This window comes from Balaenoptera physalus, assembly GCF_965194825.1.
Source record: "Balaenoptera physalus genome assembly, chromosome: 6".
In the NCBI taxonomy this organism is placed as follows: domain Eukaryota; kingdom Metazoa; phylum Chordata; class Mammalia; order Artiodactyla; family Balaenopteridae; genus Balaenoptera; species Balaenoptera physalus.
The window spans coordinates 17,699,793-17,718,225 of NC_138885.1; the positions used below are offsets into that span (position 1 = coordinate 17,699,793).

At 42.5% G+C, this 18,433-nt stretch overlaps 1 long non-coding RNA gene across 1 annotated transcript in view; it reads right to left on the reverse strand.

The window, feature by feature from the left end:
* Positions 1 to 626: 626 nt before the first annotated feature.
* Positions 627 to 18,433, reverse strand: part of LOC309662778 — a 34,013-nt gene continuing 16,206 nt past the window's right edge. The window contains exons 2-3 of the long non-coding RNA XR_014264954.1: positions 11,835 to 11,899; positions 627 to 11,138 (exon numbers count right to left, since the gene is read on the reverse strand). This is a non-coding gene — a long non-coding RNA (uncharacterized lncRNA). The remainder of the gene's footprint in view (positions 11,139 to 11,834; positions 11,900 to 18,433) is intronic.

Consider the following 18,433-nt stretch of genomic DNA (forward strand, 5'->3'; position numbering starts at 1 on the left):
GATCCAAGTCCTTTTCCTCTTACGGGGTTACCCTCTGTCTCAGAGCCCACTTCTATCTCAGAATGCACCTGCAGGATTTTAATTTATAGAGGTGACTGAATGACAACACAGAGAGGCTAAGGCCATTGAAAGGAGTTCAGTGTAGACATTTTGTTTCAGTACTACACTTCCGGAGAGGACGGGGCATGTTACTCCATGCAGGGTCACATAGGAAAAAACCAGGTTTGGTCAGGAGCCCAAAGGGGTGAATGGAAATCATGGCCCAGAGCATTTATTGAGTTTTCCGCAGGAACCAGGTTAGGACTGGTTCGTCTGAAGAATCAGTGGGCTCTGGGTATAGAGGTGGTCTCTAGTTGTCTAGCACCCGGTTCTGGCTGATTAGGGCACAGGAATCCTGCCTCCTAGAGTGTCTGAGCCAGAGAGAGGAGGTAGTTCAGAGGAAAGGTTCTGGATTTGTTAGTTTGCAAATGAAAGGGACGCTCCTGGGGGTGAGCCTTTTGCTGCCTCTAAGAACTGACTAGCTCCCTTGGAACAGCAGTCTTTCCCCAGCCAGCGAGGCCACAAATGCCAGATCATCAGGAATACAGAAAATTTCTAAATGTTGTTAATACAAATTCTATAAAGAAGCAGCGGCCGGGCTTCCCTGGTGGCGCAGTGGTTGAGAATCTGCCTGCCAATGCAGGGGACACGGGTTTGAGCCCTGGTCTGGGAAGATCCCACATGCCGCGGAGCAACTGGGCCCGTGAGCCACAACTACTGAGCCTGCGCGTCTGGAGCCTGCGCTCCGCAATAAGAGAGGCCGCGATAGTGAGAGGCCCGCGCACCGCGATGAAGAGTGGCCCCCGCTTGCCGCAACTAGAGAAAGCCCTCGCACAGAAACGAAGACCCAACACAGCCAAAAATAAATAAATAAATAAATAAATAATAAAATTAAAAAAAAAAAAAAAAAGAAGCAGCTGCCCCCAAAACCTCTGGACCACAGAACAAAGCATTGACTTATCCTGGGCATGTTTGTCTCCTTCTTTTCAGAAATAATCACACTAAGAAATAATCACACTATTGGCTCCTTCATGACACTGTGTCCCCAGCTTCCTAGTCCTTTATATAATATATGTACCTTTGATACAATGTATGGCCCTCTGCCTTGTTGAGGGCTGGACCATCACTTTATTCATCTTTGCATCCACCATGATGTCTTTCACTTCACAGAATGTGCACCTTTTTTGGAGGGGGCGGTTTTGATCGCAATCATCCCTGCTGACAGCTAGTGGATTACAGAAGACCCTGGCAGGAGAATTCTGCAAAGAGGGCAAGCATCAAGGAGGTACACACTCTCCCAAAGTGGCAAACTTTGCTGGACATATATACTTGGATGTGTGCATTACCCCCAAGTAAGCTTCCAAGGCTATCACTCACTCCAAACACAGTTAAAAGCCTGGGCTTAAAATAATTTTGCCAGGTTGTCAGATTGCCCAGATCAGTTTTAGGGAAGGAGATGATTGAAAGATTCTAAGGTGGGGAGAAGGGCACGGGAGGGCTTCCAGAATGAAATTCACCCCGGAATTGGGGAATGGGGGTTAAAACCCCACGCAACTGCGATAGCCCAGCCACAGCTCTAGGAAATGTATTTGTCTAAGAAATGAGAGGTGCAGCCTCTGTACGGGGACAGATGAGACAGGGGAACATCACGTGTGATTAAGCCACTGTGGAGCCCTTCACATTTGCAGGCTTGTTAGGCAATTTCACATTCTTCTGGAGATAAGCCAACTGATGGGCTGTGACCTGAGGTAACCAGTATCACTGACTTGTGAAGGTCCCATAAGAGATGACAGGCAGCCTTTACGGAAACAAGCAACCCAGGGTCTCTGTGTGAGCAAAGAGAATAAACGCATATATTAACACGGTGCCCATGTGCAGAACCACAGCCTGTTTCGGCACACTGACAATGACAAGAATTTTCCCGAAGTGACTGATTTGTTCTTAATGATTTGAAAGGAAAAAAATGAACTGCATTTTCTTTCTGGATGTCAGTGATAGGCAGAGGGTGTTAAAGTTTTTCTGTTTAGAAAACAATGGCTATTTGGGGAAAAATTGAAATGTATGAGTATCTTTTTTAAGTGACTTTTCAGGTTTAAGAGCGTGAAAAGTGGCAATAGGTAGCATGGGAAATGTCTAGACCTGTTTTCTCTGTATCTCAACTTGACCCTGCACCCACCGTCTAGTCCCTTTCCACTCGCCTTTGTCAAGCCAAGTCCTAACTGAGAAGACCTCGCTCATGATTTCCATTTCCACAGCTCTCGTTCATTCCTCAACCCACCCCAATCTGGCTTCTCTGCTCAAGCCAAGGTCGTCAGTGGCCTCCTAATTGCCAAGTCCAGTGAACTTGTTGGGTCCTACTGCCACCTCTATTGCTTTTAAAAGACTCCATTGACATGTTCTTGCTTTGGAGAACTTGACAGTCCAAGAAAGATCTCTCCTTTCATGAAATCAAAGACTTATTTCAGGCTTGTGGAGGACCAGAGGCAAGAGGGAGAATAACTTCCAGGTCCAGCGGCCTGACAAGGCACCCACTGGAAGGGGCAGAAGACGGTACAGACTCTGAAAGCGGGATTCCCCTGGAGGCACTGGTCTGGGGGCAAGTACTGCAATTTTCCAGGAAGACGGGACAAAGTAATCACTATGCAAAAATGTTAAATGTTGCATTTTTGCACATACATTTGCAATTTTCTGGAAAGTAATTTCACTCCTCCATGTAAAGGAGCATGATTTAACTGATAGAGTCTGGACTATAAATGTGGGTGAGGCGAGTACCAGGATAGGGTTGTCTATTTCATGTATTACTCAGCCGGAAGTTACTGGTTTGTGTTTTGAAATCTGAAATTGTCCCTGAGTCAAATAGGCATGTCCAGTTGATGGATACCTACCCTTGGACATGCTGCTGCCTCTTTCCCCGTTTCCCCTTCCCCTGGGTAACCCTCACTCCTCTGCTTATGGAAGCCCTCCCTGCCCTGCCTCTCCTCGGCCCCCTGCAGTCTGGATTGGGTGCCCATCATATCACCCTCTGCCTCACACTGCTACAGACCTTAGAGGATCATTAGGATAGAGTCAGCTGAGTTCATCTTGCCTGGTCGACTGCAAAGTCATTGACAATGAAGACAGTATGTCTTAGTCCTCTCTAGAGCCTAACGCAATGTCTGGCAATGAGTAGGCACTCAATAAATTTTTGTGGAATGAATGAAGGAAACAGTACCATTACTAGCCAATGATAGCACCAACTAGAGTCCAAAAATGTTCTCAAACAAAAATGCTGAACTGTTGAATGCAATGTGATACGCAAGTGAAAGGACTGAGCTATTAGGAACCAAGGATTTTAATGCTGTGCATTTAAAATATGCTCAATACAGGAAAAATATAAGTTTTAGAATCAGTTGAATGCCACTTCTGCTGATAGCACAGATCTGTCTTCATTTAGCTTCATAGCAGGAGGCTACAAGAACACGATTTGAAAGGGTGTCATATTCTTTTATTGAATATTCAATAAAAGTATAATAAAATTGAAATGCTGGAGTTCCTAGGAAACGTTGTACACTTTTGTTATGCATTCCGCCTTATAGTAAAATCTTACCTTAAAAGCATGTCTTCAGTTCTAATCTGTCCAATGACGCTCAGTGCTATGTGGTACAGACCCCCTGGTCGTTCTGGAAAATCTGCACTTTTTCTTTGTGATATGAGAAATTCCAGATATTTCATAAAACCACAGTTTTCCAGAAACAGAGAAAACAGGCAATGCATGAGCTCTTGAGATGAGCCAAAGGCTTTGGTCTTAGAAAAGAGAGAAGGAAGTGTACACCCAGAAGTGGGCACCCAGGAATGAGAACTACATGAATACACAGAACAAAATAGGATTGATGAGTAAGTTATCTCAGTGCTTCCGAGATCTCTCTCCCTCATCTCCCAGCCTAGTAGAGGGCAGGGTGGGGTGGGGGTCAGTGGAGAGAGTCTTCTGATCTCTCTTGCTTCTCCACAATTCTCTAAAATCCCTTCTCCTTTCTTTCTACCTCCTCAGCAAACCCTATCGGTTCTCCTGCGCAATTCAGCTTTTGAAAAACCAAAGACAGAAGGACTAACAGGCCACTTCTACCTTCTACCCCACCACGTAGCTCTCCTGAATCAATGATGTGCTGAGCCAGTTACCTGCAGGAAGGGGAGTACAAAAAGGAAGACACGCACCAATTAATAGCTCAGTCGATATCAGAAAGCCACACACATAAGTACGTGGAATTAGATCTCGGCATGTCTCTTGTATTCAGAGCCTTGGTTATGACATTTGTGGGAGGTTATTAGTAGTAAAGATGTTCTCCTTATTTCTGAAGTTCTGCTCAATCCAGAGCGGCCGCTAGGCTACCAGGTGGGCATATGGGCTCCTAACCCTCTCTGTTCTCTCAGGGCTTTTGTCTGAGTGAATCAGACAGCCTGGCGGTCCCGCCAGCATGATTAGGACAGAAGCTCTAACCCAGTCTTCAGATGGTAATCAATCCAATTTGTTCACCTCCACTGCCCCTGCCACTCCTCCTCAGGAAGCAGAAAAGCAGCCCCCTTGTGAGTCTCGGGCATGATGGATCCTTCAGTAACTGACAGTGACAGGAACAAGGGTAACAGCTGGGCGTAAACAAGGAAGAAGGCACCAGAGCCGCATCCCAGCACCACCACGCTCTCCTCTGGAGAACCACGTGAGCAAATCCACAATCTCACCTTGATTTGTAAAAGAAAATGTCAATCGTGGGGGGAGGATGCTGTTGAAATCCATCTGCTTTTTCTTCTCAAACTGCCTAGTGATTTAATCATCTTCCTTAATAAGCTGCACGGAGCTGACCTTTAGAAAACCTCCTGCAGGCAGGAATATTTAAAAGCAAAATGCTTTCCGAACACCAAAGAGCTAAATGTTATTTATTCATGTTATTCTCTGCTCTATGGAACTTGCTACAATCCCCGGTCAAGTGTCTGGGCCATGGATGCATCTCTGTGCGACCATTCACGAACAGCCTGCTGTATATACCCTGCTCTCTAGCTGGCGTTTCTGCAAACCCTAGCTCATGAAACCTCCCAGGTAGGAATTGTTATCCCTGCCTTAGAGGGGAATCATCTGAAGTTCAGAGAGGTCAAGCAGCTTTCCCAGGGTCACACAGCTTGTGAGACTCCACTAGGCAGGAGTTGTGCCTGCCTGTAATTCTTACGGTGCCTAATCTAATGCAACCAGGAGACCCTTGATGAGATTGTGAAACAGGCGACTTCCTTGTCCCCTTCTTACCTTTGCAGATCCTCCACCCTCATCAAACTTTGGAAGCCGTCTGCTCGTGGAGATCAGAACACGCCCAGCGCAGACAACCTAACATACCTCTGGCCAAAGCTCTGATTTACCAGTTTGAAGTGAGGAGGCCTGACCTTAGGGCCTATGTCCCTACTTCACTTGGGTCCCTTTCAGGTGCTGGTTCCCCTGTGTCCTCATTTTACCCCACCCCCATTAAAATATGAAAGTGCTTCATGGTCAACTTATCATAATACACATATCTGGAAGCTACCCATGAAAGGGCTTTGGAGATTTTCTAAGACAACCCTTTCATCTTTTGACAGATGGGAAAAATAAGACACAGAGGGAGGTGGCGGCTTGGCTGAGGCCACCAGAGGGAGCCCATTCTCCCAGCCCCAGCCCGTGGCTCTGAGCTCACACCACAGCACTCTCCCATGTGTGTGAAAGCCACTAGGTCAGCTCTCTGAGGACACCCACATGCTCCCCCTTATCTTTAAACTTGGGAGAAGGCATAAGACTTTGTTCATCTCAAAGGGAATTTCTGACATCAGCCGTCCAAAGGGAGAAGTGTTTGCCTCTAAAACCACACTATTATGAATCTTGTGTTATTATTGCTGGGCCAATATGGAGCACCTCGGGAGAGGCGGTACGGGGGAGGCAAGCAAGAGTGCAATCGACGCATATACACTATTGATACTATGTATAAAATAGATGACTCATGAGAACCTACCGTATAACAGGGAACTCTGCTCAGTGCTCCGTGGTGACCTAAATGGGAAGGAAATCCAAAAAGAGGGGATATACGTATACGTATAGCTGATTCACTTTGCTGCACAGTAGAAACTAACACAATATTATAAAGCAACTCTACTCCAATAAAAAATAATTTAAAAAAAAATAATAAAGACTAGCCATGGGTCCTTTTCCATACTTCCCCAGGCCTGCACCGCCCCCCCAGGTTCCTGGGGCAGCCCCATTCCTACAGTGTCGAGGGGGAAGATTTTATTTTTTATTTCCCGATGTCAGCCCAGCAGCGGTAGCACATGACCCGACTACCAGGTACTGGAGCCAACCTCGCCCCTGATCCCAACCATCTATCTGCCTAAAAACTCCCACAGGCACGCAGACAGAGCCTTTTGCCTTAACCTCTCAGCCCCACACCTCTGTCCTTAGCAGGAGGTGGAAGATGCAGGGAGCTGGCCACACTGCTCAGGAAGGGAGAAGCAGGGGTCAGAGGGGGCGGCTTAGAGCAACAGGAGTCAAGAGTCCAGGGCGACGGCGAACAGGAGACTCGGGAAACGGCACCATTGAAACTCTGGGGCTTTTACTTTCAACGTGTATGAGTGTGAGTGTGCCTGTGTGCACGTGCGTGCATATGCGTGCGATAGAGCCTCTGACAGTCTATGTGCACATGCCTCTGTGCTGATGTCTGTGTGTGAGGGACCGTGCGTGTGTCCTTGTGTGTGTGCGGATATGTGTGATTAGGGTGAGAGGAGGTGGCGCAGGGTAAAGCTGTCAACTCTAACGCCATTATAGGTGGAACAGCATTAACGATAATGAGAAAAGAAATCCCTCTAAAAGTGATGTGAACGTGTGAAGCAATGGGGTGCCAGTGGGGAAGGCAGACTCCTGATTTGGAGCCAATCAGCTCACACTCCGATAAAATGCAGACTATTATGTTGAGGACCCCTTAGGGTCATTGTGATGAATGCTGACAGGGCCTGGCACAGAGCGAGGGCTCAGCGATGCCGGTCTTGAGTGTGCTGGTGGGAGGGGGCGAGCAAGAAGGATCATGGAAAGAAGAGAACCCCTTCCCTTCAGACCTGAAGAAGGAAGAACTCTACTCATTAATAATGTTCAAAGTTCTTAAGGATATGAAAAAGAATGTATATATATGTATAACTGAATTACTTTGCTGCACAGCAGATATTAACACAACATTGTAAACCAACTATATTTCAACAAAAATAAATAAAGGCACAAGTCAAAATGTTCAAAATTCTTATACCGTGTGTCTCTTAACGTTTCAGAAACGTAAACTCAACAAACCCTCAGGAGCAAACTGCAATCTGTTCCTTCTTCTAAAGGTTTTAAACTTGTAGCAGCTGTTGGTAGTGGTCTTCGATGTCCTGGAGAGCCTGCCCAGTGCAGAATGTGTGAAACCCTGGGAACTTGGAGGCAGCCAGCAAGAGAAAACCCTTTGGAGAGAAATAAAACTCTTAACAATTCCTGCTAACTATGTTATGAAAGGTAGAACGCTGTTTCAATTACCAAGTGTCAGCTCTAATCCCCACTTATGAGCATTGGAAATAAAACGATGCAATAATTACACAATCTGCAGAAAAACTGACAAATACATTCCCAATACAAATGATTTACTGAGCCAGCCCCGCCACAGCCTGGCTTCAGTCCTTAATGGAAGCTGTAAAAACGGTGTCCTGTGCTTCAATAACCACAGTGATTTCTTACAAACCACTGATTAAGCAATAGATGAGGCAAGCATTTTGGAAACTCCAAAATATCTCTGATAGTTGGAGATCTCTCCAGAATGATTCTCTATCTTCTCAGGTGGCCTATTAAAGAATCGTATAATGGTATGTCAGAAAGGACCTCTCACAATTGAGGCCATTTCAGAGATGAGAAGAGGTTACGTGTTAGGCAGAGGGCATGCAGTGGTAGAGCTGGGATGAAACCCAGAGGCCCTAATTTCCAGTCTTTTCCACAATCCCCCATAGCCTCACCTATTAACAGGATATAAACAAATGTGGGCCATTAACCTCTATTACTTCCCCCTTGAAAGCTAATCCAGTCAACATGTTACTGTCACCAACAAGGTAATCATGTGGTAGCAGTTACTCTTGATCAGAAAATTAATAGGTTGGGTAATATAGAAAGAATGTGCAAACCATTCAACTCTTGGGCATAATATGGATAGAAAAGTCTAGGTGAGAATCCGAGGGTCTGAGTGATGGCATTTACTCAGGAGGGTGCTTGTGGTAGAAACTTATGGTCCTTCTCTAGAGCCTGGGGTCATTCAAGTTCTTTTATACCCTAAACAGTAAGAGGGAAATTGCCTAGAGGTGCAGAAAATTGTAAAATTAAGGCTTCCAGAAAAGGAGATTGAGGAAGCAAGAAATAGTAGAAATAGCAAAGCAACCTGGAAAAGAAGACTTAGAATAAAAGATAATAAGTATATTCTTGCCATGAGAGTGTATAGGTTAACGAACCACTTAAACTCATACGTCATTATAAGTTTGCAAATTATTTGTGTTAATCCTAAACCATAATTTATGCTACTCTATTTATCATTTAAGGTAAATAACTGCGACTCCCTGAAGCAGAGATTATTAAACTATTTTGAATGACAGAGTCTTTGAAAACTCAACGAAATCCATGGATTCACTCCCCAGATAAGGTCACATCAATACATACAAAGTGCCGTATATAATTTCAGAGTATTCAAAGACCCTTTTGAAAGTTTATCGTTGGATCCCAGGATATGGTAACCTGTACTAGACTGAGAAGTTTTAACCAGTTATATAAGTATAAATATATGCCCCAAACTCCTGAAGTTGCTTCACTCTTTGAGTTTCTCCAAACTCCTGTTCTAAACACACTTCTGGTGAGAAGCTTCATCCACCTGAGATGAATCGTAATGTTTCTGTCCACCCTCCAAACTTTCAATGTGTTGCACTGTACGTATTCTTAAACAATACCAGGATTTTTCATCTCTCTGGACCACCTGCTTCCCAAGCATAGGTATCATCCTTTTACGTGTAAGTCTGTTCATGTACATATGTGTGCACAGGGGCATACGTGTGAATATTTACATGATGCAATATCCAAGGCATAATCTTTTTGATGATCCATTTCTTTATAATTTGAGAATATTAATATCTGTCATATTTATCTCAGAGTTGCTAAGAAAATAAAATGAGATCACAGATGGGAACATTCTTTTAAGAATTTATAAAGAATCATAACAATGTGTGGCATTGTCATTATTAGTGCCATCATATTGTCGTTACATGCAAAACTTAAATGCAATTGCAAGCCGCAGTATCATTCAGGAAGTTAGTTTAAAATGTCTGTCCACTTGTAACATAAAGATGCTATAATTTTCCAATTATATTAGTCATATTGGCAATACCCTCTGCTCCAGAAGAAGGAACCGGTCACAGCCTGGGTCCATCTTATGAGCCAATGAACAATTCTGTACCCCTCAGGGCTGACATTTAGTGGGTTCATGGTGGCATTGCTGTACTGGGTTTTAGCCCCCAACATCTGTTCTGACCAGTTGGCGTCCTAGTCAGTTATTAAATATTTTTAGTATTCCTCCTGGCACCAGCTATGTCTGAAACACCATGCTGGGAGCTGCAGGAAAAACAAAACAAAACACATATAAGAAAGACATGACCCGTACTCCCCAAAAGACAAGAACCTGATTGTGGGGCTCAGTCTATTAATAATACAAGGTACTTAGCATTTACTTCCACGTATTAAGGATTTCAGTAGATCAGAAGAGGCAGTCACTTCTAGAAGAGCTGGTGGGCAAGATTCCAAGGATAAGGCTGGATTTACAGTGGTCCCAAGGAAGACCAACCCAATGCTGATGGTCACCTGTCAGCTCCACAAAAATGCATGTGTGGACAGAGAAAGAAACCAGCCTGCCAGCATCACAAAGCGACAGGAAAAGCGAGAGTCTTTGCATTTTATTTTACAGATGGCTTCTTCCTCTTCCCCCTACCTCCAGGCAGAGATTTAATTACTTTAGAAGGGTAATTTGAAAAGTTCTTTAAGACCTCCAGCCATCAGGTGCCACAGGAAAGATAAGTGCTATGCCTAACCGTATCTATTTTGACGCTGTAGGTAATGCACCGTTAGATTAGATGGACGAGGTGCTAATTTCACGGTACCAATTTCTGTTCTATTAATTCTTAAATCTGCTAAGCACCTCTGTATTTGCCTCCCCACTGTTATAATTTAATATATACAACCAGATTTGGAGTTTAATTGTTTCTTGAGTGAGCTAAAATCCAATATTTGTAAAATGCATCCACTTAAATGAAACCCCAGCAAGATTCTGCCTCTTCCTGCAGCCCCATGGGTGCCGACTTCGGTTCCGCTCTTGTGGAGCCTTCGCTGTTTCACGACACCGATTCCATTAGCAGGGAGAAGGCCACAGCCGCCTGGGGACCGCCCTGCCCATGGCCTTGCGTTCCCGCCAGCCCTCGCCTCCCTGCTCTCTACCTTGGCTGAAAGAACTAAATGCGACAGCAAAAATGAGTATTAGTGTCAAGAGCCTATCCCCCTGCCACCCACAGAGGAGAACCTGCCTTTGCTTTCCTGGATCATGAAGCAAGAGTCTAGCTGGATTTTCACCAAACTGAACAGAAACAGGAAAGACAGTGAAACACACAAGGAAGCAAAGAAGTCCCTGTGACCTGAAAGAGTCATTAGAGTGGAAGCAGGAGCGGGGAGGCCGATCTTTGCATGGGAGTCAAACAGATGTAAGGAAAGGGAAAGGGGCTTTGAAAATTTGGCTCCCTCTTTGGCGTTTTCTCAAGACTGAAGTCAAGATTTAAATTGCTTTTCAAGTATTGTTAGATGCTGGACTGGAATTTCTTTGAATGAGATGCTGCAAAGAGGGTGGCCCTCAGACTGGTTTACAAAGCAGGCTCTTGGTGAAACTGAAGATTCACGAGACTCATTTCCATCCCATGACTGAGGGGCAGAGCTGAGCAGTATCAGGGCCTCACAGCTCCTCTTCACCAGCAGGATCAGGCTGGCCAGGACGCGGCCCAACCTTACGCTCTTGCAGAAGGCCAATCTGTATGTTTACACAAACCCATAGTCAGGCTGGAACTCAGGAGCCTCTCGAATCATCCCCCTTCCTTGATGTGGCTTCCCCGACACGACCCTTTCTTCTCACCACCTATACTTAGCCATTCCTAATAAGTTGAAATCTTTACATTTGCCCCAAGATATCCCTTCTGGAAACCTGTCCTGCACATTCATCATCTTCCCTAAGGCCAGCCCCCTCCAGGAGGCCTGCCCAGGTCACTTCAGCGCTCAATCATTTTTACTCTTTCTAAAAGCTGGACTTCTGTAGCTATTAATGTATTGGAAAAGCATTACATGTGAGAGGCAGTAAGGAAAACAGCTAGGGAGATGTAAAAGATAAGAGTGTTTCTGTTGCGAGTTCCAAAATACTATCAATACAACTTAGCAATTAACTGAATGTGATACTCGGATGGACCCCCTTACTCCTGGTTACCTGTGGCAGAATAACGGCCCCTCAAAGATGTCTGTGACCTAATCCCTGGAACCTGTGAATATGTTACTTTATATGGCAAAGGGGAATGAAGGTTGCAGATGGAATTGAGGTTGCTACTCAACTGACGTTGACATGGGGAGATGAATCTGGATTACCCAGGTAGGCCCAATGTAGTCACTTTGGTCTTTGGAAGTGGAAGAGGGAGGGAGAAGAGAGACCCAGAGAGATGGCAGCATGAGAAGGACTTACCGCTGCAGGATTTGAAGATGGAGGAGGAGAGCCATGAGCCAAGGAACGTGGGCAGCCTCTAGAAGCTGGAAAAGGCAAGGAAACAGATTCTTCCTTAGAGCCTCCAGAAGGAATGCAGCCCTGCAGGCACCTTGATTTTAGCCCATTGAGACCCACGAAGGACTTCTGATCTCTGGAACTGTAAGACAGTAAATGTGTGTGGCTTTAAGCCACTAAATTTGTGGTAATTTCCTACAGCAGCGATAGGAAACTAATAATACAGCACCCTAGACCCCACTGTCCTGCCTTCCCAAAACCCCAGCCCCAAACCATGAGTCTTGTCATCAGCAACTTGGAACTAGAGGAAATCCTCGCTCACATTTTCACAGAAAACTTTGTTGTCCAAACAGGGCCAGCAGAGCACTGTGAGGTCAATATGGGGTCAATAATACAGCACACTTGGGGTGTTCAAGGCTCTGTTGACAAGCCTGGGAACCTAACTGTCGCTGTTTTTGTGAGGAAAATAAACTCCAGTGCCAAACATCCAACTTTCTGATGAATGTTTGGAATTCCTCACACTGGTGAGTTGGATACCGCCTGTGATCTGTGCTGGTGGTTAAATGAGAACCATCAGTTCAGACTCCAGACATGCAGGAGGCCAAATTAGTATTCATTTTCACAAGTATAAAATCCTGGCTTGTGATCTGGTCCAGAAAAACAATCTGCTTTAGCAGAGGCCTGTGCACTACATGAGCCTCAGGTCAAGACAGGACATTTCCTCAAAAAGGAGAAAAGTGCCTCCTATCACTGACTGAGATGCCAAGTCAGTGCATCACATTACCCGAAGAACATACTCGTGGCTAATGATGTTTTGCAAAAGAGCACATTGAACCACTCCTGGAAACGCTTCTTTAGAATTACATAAGCTAGAATGTGATTCTAGACTCACATTTCATCAGACAACAGGGGTCGGTATAATAAGACACGTGCTATATACTGATGACATTTGGTGTTCAAATCAAATTATAAAGTAGATATTAAAAAACATGTTTAATTATCTTCTCTTCTAAGTACAGTAAGTCCCTACGTATGAACCTTCAAGTTGCGAACTTCCAAAGAGGCGAACATGCGTTCACATGTCCAATCATGTAAATTAGTTCATGTGTCTGGCATACGTTGTCACATGCGTGCATCCTCTACAAGTGCTTTTGTGTACTTTACTGTACAGTACTGTATAGAGTACAGTAGTACAGTATCTTTATTTCAAGCCCAGGATGTCCGGAAGCAAGCGTAAAAGGAGCAGTGATGTAGCTGGTACTGTTAAGAAGCGCCAAGCAATGATGGAATTGGAGACCCAGAGAAAGGAGGAAGAGAGACAAGAGGAAGAAGTAACTGAAGAACCGAAGAGACTCACGATGCAGGAAATGGCAAGGGGATTTTCTTTATTTGAGGAGGCACTGTTAGTTTTGAGGCACAGGACCCGAACGTAGAACGGTACATGAAGGATGCAGCAGCCGTTCAGAATGCAATCCAGTGTTACCGTGTCATCTATGCCGAGAAAAAAAGAGCTACTGCCCAGACATCACTGGATCGTTTTTTCAAGAGGGTAGATAGAATTGAATCCAGCAAGGAACCAGAGCCTGTGCCATCAACATCAGGCATGAGTGAAATTGCAGCTTGCCCTCCATCTCCTATTGCTGACGATCCTTCAGCTCTACCATCTCCCACCGCCTCTCCCTCCTCCAGTCAGTAACTCTTCCTGCCTGTTCACGCGATGCCAGCCCCTGTATGCCAGCTGTTGTACTGTACTACCGTACTTTTCAAGGTACTGTACTGTAAGATTAAAAATGTTTTATTTATTTTTTGTGTTTGTTTTTTATGTATTATTTGTGTGAAAAGTATTATAAACCCATTACAGTACAGTACTATACAGCCGATTGTGTTAGTTGGGTACCTAGGCTAACTTTGTTGGACTCACAAACAAATTGAACTTACGAATGCGGTCGCGGAACAGAACTCGTTTGTATGTAGGGGACTTACTGTAGCATGAACTTATGTCTCAGTTTTCCTCAGCCAGTCTTAGCTTTCGTCTGCTGCCTCTTAATTATTATTGATTTCCCCTTTCACTCTCAAAACTGTGCTCATTAATTACAAATTATATGGTCACTATACATATAAAAAGCTATCATAGGTGTTCTCACATGTTTTCTTGAGTACAATTCCTTACAGTTTCTCTTGCATGTTTCAGAGTTGACTCCATGGGGGAAGAACAGGAAGAGAGGGAAAAGGGTTTTAACTGAGAAATAGATGATTTTGTGAATATATAAATTTTATATATTAATATATAAACTAGTAATACAATGCAACCAAGTAACAAAACTATGCCTGACTGTATATATACATGATATGTGCATAATAAAACAGACAAACAAACAAACAAACACTCCCCAGTCCTTGCCTTCCATTATGAGTCTTATCATCAGCAGCTTGGAGCTAGAGGAAATTCTTGCTCACTATTAGTAAGAAATGTAAGCTTATTTTCCCAGAAAAACATTGCTGTCCAAGCTGGTAGAGCTCTTTGGAGTCAATAATACAAATCTATAAGACATACATATACATAATTATATCATTATATATAATACATAATTATGTAGCAATCCCATATATATAACTTATATATGTAAGTTATGACACAGTATGGCTCGGTGACCAAGCTAAAAGGTTTTGGTGAGTCTGACAAGAGTGTGAGCTCTCACCATTTCTATTCAACATTATACTGGAGGTCTAGCTAAGAATATTAGGTAAAAAATCGAAATAAAAGGCATCCATATTAGAAAAGAAGTAAAACTATCTCCTTTTGTACGTTATATGATTTTGCATATAGAAAATCTTAAGGAATCCACAAAATCAAAAGAATACTAGAACTAATAAATGAGTTCAACAAGCTTACAGAATACAAGATCAATGTACAAAATCAATTGTATTTCTATATACTAGCTATGAACAATCCAAAAAAAACAAATTAAGAAAACAATTCCATTTCCAATAGCATCAAAAATATTTTAAAATAAATTTAACCAAAAAGTGAAAAAATTTTACACTGAAAACTACAAACTACAGTTGAAAAAATTAAGGAACACTTAAATAAATAAACACATCCCATGTTCATGAACTAGAAGACAATATTACTAAAATAGCAATACCCCCTCAAATTGATCTACAGATTCAACACAATCCCTATCAAGATCTCAGTTGCTTTTTTGAGAAATTGACAAGCTTATCTTAAAATTCATATAGAAATGCAAGGGATCCAGAATAGCTAAAACAATCTTTAAAAAAGAACAAATTCAGAGGACGCACACTTCCCAATTTCAAAACTTATGACGAAGCTACAGTAATCAGCACTGCTTGATACTGGCATAATGACAGACAGATAGATTAATGAAATAGAATTCAGAATACAGAAACAGATGCAGACATTTATGGACAGTTGACTTTCAACAATTGCCAAGATAATTCAATGGGAAAATCTCTTCTCAAAAATAGGGCTAAGACAACTGAATACTCTTATACAAAAGAATGAAATTGGAGCCCAACCTCACACCATATACAAAAATTATATACGCACAATCTTAAAAAATATATGAAAATGTATCAAAGATTAAAATATGTGTTAAAAACTATGAGACACTTAGGAAAAAACATAGGAGTATATCTTTGTGATCTTGGATCAGACAGTGTTTCTTAGACATGACACTAGAAGCAGAAGCAACAAAAGAAAAAAAGATAAAATAATGTCATCAAAATTAAAAAATTTTATGCTCAAAGGATACTATAAAGAAAATGAAAAAACATTCCACAGAATGGGAGAAAATAATTGTAAATTACATACCTGATGAAGGTCCAGTATACAGAAAATATAAAGAACTATTATGATTCAACAATAAAAAATAAATAGCCCAATTACAAACTGGACAAAATTATTTGAATAGACATTTCTCCAAAGAAGATATAAAAATGGATAATAAGCACATGAAAAAACATGGAATTACCATATGATTCAGCAATTCCTCTCCTAGGTATATACCCAAGAAAATTGAAAGTATATGTCAATGCAAAAACTTGTACATTAATGTTCCTATCAGCACCATTCATAATAACAAAGAAAAACACCCATCAATGAGTGGATAAACAAAATATGGTGTATTCATACAATGGAATTTTATTCAGCCATAAAAAGGAATGAAGTACTGATATACACTACAACATAGATGAACCTTGAAAACATTATGCTAAGTGAAAGATGCCAGTCACAAAGGTTTACATACTGTATGATTCCATTTATAGGAAATATCCAGAATAAGCAATCTAAAGAGACAGAAAGTAGACTAGTTGTTACCAGGGTCTATGGGGCAGGAAAGTATAAGCAGTGACTGCTAATAGGTACAGGGTTTCTTTTGGGTGCTAAAATGTTCTGGAATCAGATAGGGATGATGGTTGTACAACTCTGAAATATACTAAACCACAGAAACGTGCATTTTAAAAGGGTGAATTTTATGATTTATGAATTCTATCCAATTTTTCTTTTAAGAAGAAAAGAAAGAAGAAGAATAGTAACACCTCTCTCAAAAGGTTGCTGTGAGGATTAAAGATAAAGACATATAAAGCAATTAGCATAGTGCCAGACTGGAGGAGGAGGATGGTGATGGTGATGATGGTGATGGTGGTGATGATGGTGATGGTGGTAATGATGGTGGTGGTGGTTATGATTATGGTGGTATCACCTTAAGGAATATCTTGTGCTCACAGGTTTAAGGCCTAAATTTAAAACCCAAGAGCAACCCATCTGCACTCTGCTTTATTTTTCCTACTCCTCTTCTTTTCCACGCTTCCGGCCCCACTACTTCCAGCTTTTCTGGACCTGGCCCTGGTTCCAACTCTTCTGTTCAACTCACTCCAAATAACTGTATCTGACCCCAAAATAATCTCCTCCAGCCTCTTCTCCTGCTTGACTGGCCAAGTTAGGATGCGTCAAAATTGTCCCAAGTAGCTGCGTCTTCCAATATACAGCAGTAGTGCAGAGACTGGTTCAACACACACCCACATACTGAGACAGAAACTTCAGTGGGTCATGTGAAGAGAGGGGATGATTTTGGAAACTAGGAGCCTGTGTCATCCTTTTAATGAAATAATAACAGACTTTTTGATTTGCACCCATTTGCAACGTTACTGCTCACAGACAAGCTTCTCAGGGAAGGTGATTCATCAGTCAGCCACCCCATCACGAGCCATGGAGAAACAAATCACCACGCTGCACGCATCATAAAAATGGAAATCAAGGAGGCTGTTCATTAATGCAGATTAGTTTTAAGCTTGGCAGAGCTTTGCTCTGCTGAGATTAACACACACACAAGAAATTCTCAGTAGGCCTTGGGTCCTTGGTAATATATAGTCCTTATTACTTCGCTAACTAATGAACCTTCAAGCTCAGGAGGAGCAACTTCCAATTGTCCACGTTCTCTGCAGATGGACCAGGGATCAGACCTGCCTGGAGCAGGCTTCCTCATCAGACTCTCTACCCTCAGCCACGGCACCTCTGGCCCATCGCTGCCATCCCTCAGTTGGTTTGCTCTTCCCAAAATGAAAGAATGATCCTGGGTTCAAGGTCTCCTCAGATACTTTTCAACCAAGCAACTGAGCTCTAAGTAATCCGACGAACTAATGAACAACCAAAGTTAATGGCAAAAGATGGTGCAGTGTGTCGTCCCTCAGCATCAGAACAGAAATATATTTTAAAGAGAATCTCAAATCCCATAATCTGAGAGGTTGACTAAAATGGGAGAATTTCGGGCTTTGAGAAAAACCAATGGAGAAATTTTTTCTTTCTTTCTTTCTTGGTCAATGGGAGGAGTTTTTCAGATACTTCAAACCACACCGTGCAGGCAGCTGTCTACTGCAATCAGATTAGAGCTGGTTTTGATGTCTAACCTAATTCAAGAGAATAGGCCAGCTCTGAGTAGGCACTACTGCTTACACGGTAGGCTGCCTCTTCTGTTTCTTTCCTCCACTCTTTATTCCTCTTTTTTTTTTTTTTTTTTTTCCTTTTTCTCCTCTCTCTTTCTCTCATTTTTGGTCACAATTCCTCCTTTCATGCGTCACTGTGTTCATACTTTCTCCCATAGAATTTGCATAATAAAAGTATAAACATTGCACAAAACAAGATGTGTAGCTTTAATGACACTAACCACCACAACAAAGGCACTCATTTGTGAGTGTTTCTTAAATAGTAATAGCCCTAAATCTGTGGTCCTCAAATTTTTTTGAATGTGCCCCCATTTGAGTAGGTGATTTTTAAATGTCCCATCAATATATGCATATATTTATTTTTAAATTGTGTACATGTACGACTACTATATACTCTATATAGTACAGTATAAAACTGTACTATAAAATTTTACAAAAAAATTTAAAGATAAAATTAAAACAGGGGTCAACTAACTTTTTCTTAAAGCACCAGATAATATATATTTTGGGCTTTGCATGCCATATGGTCTTCTTTGCAACTACTTAACTCTGCCACTGTGTCATGAAAACATCTACTGACAATATGTAAACAAATG